Source organism: Thalassophryne amazonica, chromosome 1 (genome assembly GCF_902500255.1).
Source record: "Thalassophryne amazonica chromosome 1, fThaAma1.1, whole genome shotgun sequence".
NCBI classification, from domain to species: domain Eukaryota; kingdom Metazoa; phylum Chordata; class Actinopteri; order Batrachoidiformes; family Batrachoididae; genus Thalassophryne; species Thalassophryne amazonica.
In genome coordinates this window covers 116,366,673-116,377,487 of record NC_047103.1, presented here as the reverse complement: position 1 = coordinate 116,377,487, position 10,815 = coordinate 116,366,673, and the positions used below count along the sequence as shown (strand labels likewise).

The following is a 10,815-nucleotide window of genomic DNA, read 5'->3' as shown; positions in this document are numbered from 1 at the left end:
CTATGATATCCAGCACCTTCTTCGGGATACCACAAATTCTGAATATAGGCTGCACTACACTTCTGACACATTGTGAATATTCTGTAACATGCATATGTGTTGTGTGGGCCGCTGAAGAGGAGGTACTGCTGGCCCACCACCACCAGAGGGCGCCCGCCTGGAGTGCGTGCTCCAGGCACCGGAGGGCGCTGCCGCTGAAGAGGAGCAGCCCAGGTGACAGCGTCACCCATCACCTGAAACAGCTGACATCCATCAGCTGAGGGGTATATCAGCTGGACGGCATCTCCATCTCATTGCCGAGATATCGTTCTACCAGTGAAGGTAACGCACTCAGCCAGTCATCATATTTCTGAGGACTAACCTGTTTTTGCTGGTGCTTAAGACAGCTGAAGACTGAACTTGATCCATATCGGATAAGTACCCTTCACTGCAATATTGTTTGTGACTAGAGGTGGAGGTGGTGTTTCCACCCACGTGTTTGATGGGTGCAGCCGCACCCACATCTGACTGTTTCTGTTCCTCGCCAGCCGTACCGGATCCGACGAGCGGAGGCAGTGGCCACTGGGAGTTCGGGACTTGGCGGATCCAGTATTCCGGGGTTCGTTGGCAGAGGAAATCGGGTGGTCCTGGTCGACTCGGACGGACGTCTCCTATCGTCGAGCCTGCCCACACGTCACCAGTAGAATTGGTTTATTCTTACAATTGTGATCTGTTGTGTTTGTTGTGCGAATTCACAACAGTAAAACCTTGTTATTTGACTTCTTCATTGTCCGTTCATTTGCGCCCCCTGTTGTGGGTCCGTGTTCCTCACTTTCCCCAACAATATGCCCACTATCTGTCTGTTTATGTTGCATTATTTGGTTTATATAACAGCTGAGTAGATCCTTGTCATTTGATTGGTGCTTTGTGTGTCACATGACATGGATTAGCCGTTCCATTTACCCTGTAAATTTGGTTCCATAGGAATTGTACCATTGCATGCTGCAAACCCTGTCCACACACACACACACACACACACACACACACACACACACACACACACACACACACACACACACACACACACACACACACACTAGTGGGGGCGGTGTTTAGCTAAACATGGCAGAGTTTGAGAGTTTTGCTGACAGACAATGATTTGATAAAGCTAATTGACGGTGCTAATTCTTCTAACACACACACAAACAAATCCACAACACCATAAGCTTCTGGAGGCATGACGAGGAGTTAGGATGAAAACCTGGACAAATTTCTGGCACAATTTTTCATTGGACTGAGGAAGTACATAAAGTCTGTTTTTTTAGTATCACAGACTACATCGTCAGAATTATTTTTGAACTATCTAACTGTTTTTCCAAGTTCACTGACATTTTTGGACTCCTATTTAAAGTTTGTGTTAGAATGTTGATGTCAAAGCAAAAGTGACGCACACCAAAGTGTAAGTCCCTTTTCTGTTGTTTAGAAATTAATATAATATCAAATGAGAAGGCTCTATTTTAGCCATTATATAAAACAAATAATGAATGTTTTTACATTCTTTCAATGGAACAAAAATTTAACTCGGTGAAAGCTAGAACATACCATTCAACTCAGCTTTGCCTCATTTAATGAAAAATTCCATCTTTCACCTGATGAAATATTCATACCATTGAACTCATCATTGAACTTATTTGCATAATTTGTTGATGTCTGTGTGCACGATTACATTTATGTTATGTTTAAATTATGTGTTAAATTAGTACTTGTACTTTGGAGTTTGGGGAAACACAGTGCTGATCTGCTGCCAAATTATTGTTACATGGTCTGATTGAAAATAATGTTCACTTTGACTTTGACTTTTGACAAAGAAGGGCGGTCGATATTGATATTGTTTGAAGAGCACTGGTATTTTTTTCCAAAATGTAGTTGGTGTTCAATAACTACATTTTTGCTATTATTACATTCACCAAATGTCAAAATTATAGTAAGTGCCTGAGTCCCAGGGGGTTAAGAACAAAACAGCTTTTCAGTTTATTTTATTGAAAGTTCAGGAGGGAACTTCATTTCCCAACAGCCAATGCGGTTGAGCAGTTATATCGTTTCCCTGAGTTCACTGACTCGCTGCAGCGTTTCAGATTATTACGTTTATCTTATGTTATAATTTAATAATGCAATATATGTAATTAAATAGCAATCAGTATGTTGAACATTTAGCTGTCTTTTAATATAGCAACCACTCAAAACTCCGTGATAGTTTTTATTTGTCCTCCCATAAAACTCAACGCGGAACTACATGAAACAGTGGCGCATGTCTGCAATCTTCAAACCTGTGAGCCATGTCATTTTTGATATGGATGGATTATTATTAGGTATTACAAGTATTTTTTTATTGATATTACACCTTGTATGACCTTATTATATGTCGCAGTACTTATGATAAAACAATCTCAGTACATCACCGGCGTTCACCCCGGTTGTTTTGTGTGCGCCTGTTCGCCCCCTCCAAATTCCCTTGAAATAATGTGGAATTCTTTGGTCTGTTGGAGAAAACACATTAATCGATTAAGAAGATCCTGAAGTGACAGAAATTCTAAAAGTGTATAATGCAAGGCTCATTTCGGCATACGTGCAATATGTTTTAAAAAGGATTTTAAAAGCTAAATTAACTTTTTTGGTCTTCCTTGTCGACCTTGACAGCGTTTGACACGATGAGCCACTTCTGCAAGTTAATAAAGTAAAACCTGCTTTATAAATCGATTCTTTGCCGGATTAAAGACTAGTGTCCACTGACCTGTAATGTGAGTCTTGATTCATGTTAGTAAACTATGTCGAACAAAGACAATGACAAAAACACACACACACACAAAAAACAAATTATAACACTTTTGCTAAAGAGATTTGTATAGATATGTCAGTTTTTGAAAGGGAACAAATCAGGAATGGCACATCATATTTAACTTAAATTTGCTCAAGTTATGGCTCTGACAATAGATTAAAAACATGACACATCTTCAGTTATTTATTTCATTTTATAGGGTGAAGCTTAGGATGTCACATCACTGCCATAACAATAACCTACCAAAACATAGTTACAGTTTCTGTGACAATATCCACGGCCTGAGTTTGGATGGTATGTTTTCACATTTCAATTTCAGTGTTGAATATTCTTGAGAATTAAAAGTGAATTGCTCTTGACAGGGTGTACTTGCAATTTTATGCAATATTATCATTAGGTTTGCACCAACGTAACACTTTTTTTGAGATTGTGCATAGTGAATGTTTAGCATTTTGTATCCCCAGTTATACAGCTTCAAGATGAAGTGGTATAGAGGAGGATTTTCTTTCACGAAAACATTAAATCTAGGTTTGCATCTCAGATGTACCTTCTGGCAAATTATAGCTGAACTTTCAGGTCTTCTAGAGTGTCATACTGTTTTTATTTCTTCATAACTGATGTAAGTAAAGTTCAAGACCTATTCAGTGACTTGGAAATGTTCATGTATCCATCCCCTGACTTGCCTACAGAAAACTAACAATAAAAGTGATTATTTACAAGTATTATACCAAAGGGGCCCATTACATATGCAACCCATCATCTTGGCTTTATATTTTTAAATAATTTATATCACATTGTAGAGATTTGCTTTGAGTTTGAGTTTAAGGATGATAATTTTAGAAATTTTTATATTGAGAAGCCTGGTTTACTTTTGTATTTGAAATGGCATAAACAAATTAAAATATGTAAAATGCCAAGGGGCCAAATATTGTGGCAAGCCACTGTGTGTGTGTGTGTGTGTGTTTATATTATATATCTATATATATATATATATATATATATATATATATATATATATATATATATATATATATATATCCTATTCGTACACCAGTAGTTTGTATCACTATTTACCAAAATTGTACCAACTTTAACTTTTGAACCCTATACAAAATGAAATGGACCTTTTCCCCAATTTTTGCTGGTCTTACTCCATACCTCCATAACAATCAGTTATAGATGGTCCAAACAATACCTTTTTGGAATTTTTATGATCAGACAAATGTGGTATACTTTTCAATGTGATTGAAGCATTTAAAGTTTTGCGTGTGTAATTTTTCATTGACCCCTACCTGGCTATGGCTACTACCCTGGGATGACCATCATGCATTTTGTGTAGGTCATGGTACAATGAGACTGGATTATAAATGTCAATCTAGGGGTCACCAACCCTGTTCCTGGAGGGCACCTGCCCTGCCTGTTTTCTAACTCTCCCTGTTCCACTCCAGGCAGTTTACTCTGTCAGGTGTGTTCAGCCAGTCAAGAGCTGGAAAACACAAGTTTAAAAAAATCACTTGAGTAGGTAGACTTGGGAAAACATGCAGGGCAGGTGCCCTCCAGGAACAGGGTTTCTGACCCCTGATCTATTCCCTTTGAATGGTAATAATTAGGTCAAATTGAGTCCTGGGTCAGTGAAGAAGATCTGAAATCTAACTTGTTTCTATTATTTTAAATATAGAATTAAAGCAGACATTGTATTTGAGTTAATCAGTGTTGTTTGATAGAATGGAATATGTGCAGTAGGCAAAAACTAAGAAAGTTTTAGCCAGTGTGTATATAAGCTTGCCTTTGCAGTACATTTTACATTTCACTGTGCTGTTTGCTGATATTCCTCTTTTGTTTACAGACTAAAAAAGTCTGTGTTTCTTTCTTTCTCATTTTAGACACAGAGCGCCTGTACACTGTGTCCTTCCAGGAAATCTGTGACCGCTATGACAAGCAGTACACATGGGATGTGAAGTCGTCAGTGATGGGGAAAAAGGCTTTGGAATCTGCCCAAATTATTCGGGATGCTCTGGAGCTTCCAATGACAGCAGCAGAACTCCTTGCTGAAACCAGGCAGATACAAGAAAGAATTTTTCCCTCTTGCAATCTCTTGCCGGGTATGTCTGAGCTACTGTGCCGTTTTGGCTTTTGGCACCACGTTTGAGGAATCACAAAATGACCTTCTGTTTTGCATAAATGTGCAGTCAAATAGTGTACAAATAATGAATGTTTGAGTTCAATGGTACCAATATTTCATGAGGTGAAAAATGGAATGTTGAAAGAATGAAAAAACATTATTTGTTTTATATAATGGCTAAAATAGGTCTTTGTCATTTTATATTATATTAATTTATAAACAACGGAAAAGGGACCTACATTTTGACCTGCATCGTTGGTGGTTTGAGGTCAACATTCTAACAAACTTTAAATGGGAGTCCAGAATTGTTCTCAGTCAACTTGGAAAAACAACAAAAAGACAGTTCAAAAATAATTCTGACATTGTAGTCTGTGATGCCCTGCACTAACTTCTACTTAAAAAAAAAGAAAAAAAAGACTTTATATCCTTCCTCAGTCCAGCGAAAAATCACGTCAGAAATTTGTCCAGGTATTCATCCTCACTTCATCCTCTTCATCCTAACAGCTCTTCATGCCTCCAGATATCTTACGGTGTAGTGGTTTTGGCTTTTTTAGAGTGTGTTTTAGAAGAATTAGCACTGTCAGTTAGCTCATTCAAATCATCGCCCATCAGCAAAATAAACTCTGCCATGTTTATCTAAACGCCGCCCCACTAGTGTGTGCGTGGGCAGAGTTTGCAGCGTGCAATGGTATAAAACGTATGAAACCAAATTTGCACTGTAAATGCACCCTAAATTTGACGCAACACAAATGGGATGACTAATCCATGTCACGTGACATACAAAGCACCAATCAAATGACAAGGATCCACTCAGCCGTTATATAATGTCAGATAACAAGTGTCCTTTGGTTAGTCCAGTGGGTTTCAACCTGTTCCTCAAGGACCACCTAACCTACACATTTCTACAACAGGGAGAGACTGAAAATGTGTATGTTAGGTGGTACTGGAGGATCGGTTTAAGATCCACTGGGTTAGTCCATGTATGGGCTGGTGTCCATACATGGATGCATTACGAATGTCATATTTGCGTCATTCTTGGCACATTCCTGAGATTCTTAATGTGACTTAACGCATCTGAATAGGTTTCTTAATAGTGCGTGTTGGTGCGTGATATTGGTGATTTTGGTGGAACATGTTTTTGGCTGTCAAAAATCTTCCACAAATGTCACGCAAAACGCTCATTTCACCTCATGTCATGGAGGTTGCAACTGAGTGTGTTGATTGGTCTTGATTAGTGTGGATCCTTAATAGAGCATGACAGCATTCTTCTCTGACGTGCGCACAATTAAACCCTGCTGCACCGCATTCCGTTTCATTGCTGCAGTACGCTGAAGAAGGACAGTGATGCCAAGTTGGCTAAAAGTTTCATTCCAATGCTCCTCATTGGCCTTGAGAAGTTATTTCATTTTGAGGATGATGGCCAATTTTAATGCCAAAATAATTAAACAAACCAAGAATCAAATTTTTTGTTCAGTTCTAAATATTATTAAGGTGTTTTTACTCACTTTTTTTGTCTCTCCTACAATGTTTTAATTTTTTTCAGTGAATCCATTAACAACAAACGAACAAGGCCACAATAACATTCACAGTATTATCATTATAAATAGAAAGAGATAGAAAAAAAATATACAATAACAAAAGTAAAGGCATTCTTTAACATTAATTATCTTCAAAAATTCCTTATAGAGCTTGGCAGTTTTATGACATTTGGGAGCGTCTATAAGCTTAATGCTACTTGTATAGCCAGAAGTCCGTATAAATTACTTTTGCATTTATGAAGGTGGAATTTACCAACAATAAAAGGTTGATAATGTATTCAGTGGTCTCTTCCACAATGTTTTTTTTTCCTATAGCATCTGTTATGACATCATACTATGCAAACAATATGCAAATTAGCTGGTGACGCCATTTAGTGCCTTCGGGCGACTTTTAGGGCAGCCAGTAGCTACTTTTGTTACTGAGGAGTAGGCAACATTGACTGGCAGCACCTGCTATCTTGTTGAGGTTGTGGAGCTGTGTGTCATTTTGAGCATTTTATTCCAAACACCTGGAATAATATGGCTTGTTGTGTGGTGAAACATTGGAACAGATCATCAAAGACATCCATGTTGCAATATTTGCACTGAGTGAAACTCTCATTTAATGTTGTATGCTACCTTTTAGCAGCTATTGGTAGCGGGATCCATTAGGTCCATTTAATACATGATTAATGAGAAAATCACGGGCTTTGCATTATTATCACTTTACTGAGATATACAACAAATAATGCGTACATAAAAAGTTGGCTCACTTTAACTTTTGTCGTGCCGGCTGGCACGCACTACTCTCCAAATTCGGCAGGGCGTCCTCATCAAGCTGGCTGCTTTGGCTGGTGTTCATTGTCATACTATCCATGAGAAAATCATCCGGATATGATATGTCCATTTTCTTGAGCCTCTTGGGTGGGTAGGGAGAGTTCCCATGGGATAAAAAAGCTTTTCAACCTACCCTTCCTAGTTCTCAAGACCAGGCACTTAAGTGGCTCTACTTTACTCTATTCTACTCTTCTATTATACTCTTCCTTTTTTAGATATTTAGAGATACCTTAGTATACACTAGTAGAGTTCTACCTTAGAAATGGAATATATTCTAGAAGACATACCTTAATGAATTTTCTTATACCGTCTACCTCTAACCTGATTTTGGTTTCATCTCACAAATGCAACATTCCAGTGGCTCATGCTGACCTTTGAACTTTTGGAAGATAGGAAGTGGCAAGTGTTACAATCAAGCCACTCACCAGTTCACAGCATGGATGGGTAGATTCAGGGGGTCGTGGATTGATATAGTCATATCTAATACTTTAAAACTGATTTTCAATTTGGATTAATTGAAGTCATCATTAATATTTAAGTTGGTTTCATTCTAGATGTCCATTTTGTCTTTGATAAAATGTTATTTCCTTAACCTAGCAGAATGATGTTTTCAACCACTGAACATCTTCCACTGTACATATGAATTTTAATGCAAAGCTAAAATTATGTTTATATGAGCGTCAGTGTGAGGCAGCAAACACACCATCTTTGAAAGGAACCCTGGTGCAGCACAGTGCCTGATGTAGTTCTACTCCAGAGGGAAATGTGAAAATAAGGAACTCAGTTTGTGGCTGTGATTTTTTCCACTCCTCTATTTATATCAACACACGCTCTGTTTCAAACAGACAGCAAAGTGTCGCTCCAGGCTAGCTTCTCAGCAGACTCCGACTTCTTCCACATTGTCATCTTCCTGTTGCTGTGTTGATTTGTGGGATCGGAGGCATCAACGGGTTAAAGTGTCCTGCAGTTTCCTCTGTACTTGTGATCCAAGCAGAATTAAATAAAAATAGTTACCATCTTTTTGTTTCACACCAGCATTTTTGTCAGGGCTCTTACATAAACACAGAGGAATAATTTCATTTGTGCTGCTTTTAGTTCTGCAGGAAAAGTCAGGTATCCTGCTCCCACTTAGGAGGCAACACTTTCCATCAACCTAACTAAACTATGCAATTTAGAAAGACGCACACTCAATTGCTCTCATCACCTCCACTTCACACTCACTATCCACTATTAGACCTGGAATCCATTGGCTCATTAGATGGCCCAGGTTACAGGGTTGTCTCATTCCCCTGACATTTCATTCACACTAACAACACAAACTCTGTTAACCTGCAGGTCCCAATTACCCTGAAAAACATGGCAGTGGTGCTAACAGCACAGTAAACAGACTTTTGTTAGTGATTAGCTGCAGCCTGCTTATGTAACACACAGACAGAATTTGAACATCATAAAAATGCTTGTTATTCAGAATTCTGAACACAAGGGTCAACAGATGGTTGTTCCCATCTGGATTCTGCTGGTGTGGCATGACTGAAGAAAATATGGGCACAGTTCAGGATGAGTAAGTTGACAAATGGTGTCTGTAGGATGACTTAACAGTCACAATGTATCTGACATCAGTCTCTGTCATTTCAGAAGCTACACCTACACTCTAGTCCATCAGTTGTACACTGTTCTTCTGTCAGTCTTGGACTTCCTTTCCATCATTAAATAGAGACTAGCATGTTGCCTGTGGGGATCCACAGGCTCTATATTGGGTAGTGATTATAAAATAGGTAGCTCATATTTTTCAAGGGTGGTAATAAATGATGCAAAGATTCTATAATGATTCAGAATGGTGTGCGAGTTCAGAATGTAATTATCAATGCCCATTGTTCACTGTTGTTATGTAATATCCATAATCTCTCAAAAATATTAGTACTGTCCATGTTCTGTTTTGGTGGTATTCATTCTTGACCCAAAATACATAAGCATACCAAACCGTAAATGTCAGCTCTCCCCAGTGTGTCCATGTTTGAAGGTAATACACACACCATCCCACACCACACACCAACCCACACACACCACACACACACACACACACACACGCAAAGGTTTTTGGTGTGGACCAGAGGGTCATGTTTATATTCTACCAGGCTGTCCCGGAGAGCTTGATAAGGTTTGGAATATCAGTGTGGTATAGTAACCTCACTGTGCAATTAAAACCAAACTCAGTCATCTGATCCACACTGCTATGAAGGTGATGGGATTGGAAGGAGTACCAGGGCCTGCAGTCTTTATATGACCAGGCTGTCTCAGGCAAACTCAGAGGATATTGACTGACCCATCACATAACGTTTATAAAGAATATGAACCTTTGCCTTCGGGTAGGCGATACAGAGTTCTCAAATTTAAGTTGAAATGTTTTAAAATCATTTGTGCCTACATCTATCAAAGTTCTAATAAGATTGCATAAGGTGGCACGAACTGTGTGATGGCTCCATGGTTATAGGCAGTGGTGGGTACAGTTCCGCTAATCTGCTAATTATTGAAGGTAATGTTTTTCATTATCGGATAAGCTTTTCAGATAACTTTGAAAACCATCAGCCGACTAATTATCCTTCTGATAAATTTAACCACTAAAATATTTTTGCAGGCATGGTGAACAAAGCTTAACAGTTACAAACATTTATGAAATCTCAAATCAAAGACTTGAGTACCTACCTGTTAATTGCTTTGTAGTAGATGTATAGTTCTATCCTCTGCAAACAGAGAAGAACTGGTTCCAGGAGAAACTGCTTTATCCTCTGCAAGCAAAGGTAAAGTGGTAAGTCATCCAGAAGCATACAATTTAACTTATGGTTAAAATTTTAACAAAATTAATTTTGGACAAGTTATTTAAATTAACATCACATCTGAATTATTATAAAGTGAAATATCAGATATGTATTTTAGTTTTAAAGTAATGCACTAATTTTGAAGGTTTTAGTGTGGACATGCTGTGTCCAGGTGCATTATGGGTACTATCAGTACATCATAACAGGAGAAATATATTTGAGATGCTCTGATCAGGCTCCACATGGATACCAGCATTAAATCTGGTATATTGTGCCTAACAACTCTCGTGATATATTCTCTGGGTTTAAGATGTTGTTATTGTGTTTGTTTTATGTAAAATGCCAGAAGAAGCCCAGGTTGCTTCTCCAATATTTTCAGTGGAATCACTGTGAGCTGCAATTGCTTCTTTTTGCTCTTTAGAGTCCTGCTTATGTCAAACACTGACTGTCATCTTTGTTCCAGAGTAATATATATATAAGATGTCTGAAATTTAGTTTGTGTTTATTAAATTCCACGCAGCTTAAACATAGCAGACATGGATTATTTGGAATTTGTTTTGGCAAGTTTTCACTGTCTCAACTGCGATCTACTGGAAGGTAGTGTTCATGGCAGTATGAGAGTCTGGATGCCAATAGATGGCAGTGTTCTATTTATTTTGACCCCGGTTATATCAGGCGGTTGTCTAATCACAACTTGACTTTTTGGCT

At 38.4% G+C, this 10,815-nt stretch overlaps 1 long non-coding RNA gene across 1 annotated transcript; it reads left to right on the top strand.

The window, feature by feature from the left end:
* Positions 1–2,254: 2,254 nt before the first annotated feature.
* Positions 2,255–4,788, top strand: LOC117520193. Its single transcript, XR_004563564.1, has 2 exons — positions 2,255–2,348; positions 4,699–4,788. It is a non-coding gene; the product is annotated as an uncharacterized LOC117520193 (long non-coding RNA).
* The last annotated feature ends 6,027 nt before the right edge of the window (positions 4,789–10,815 follow it).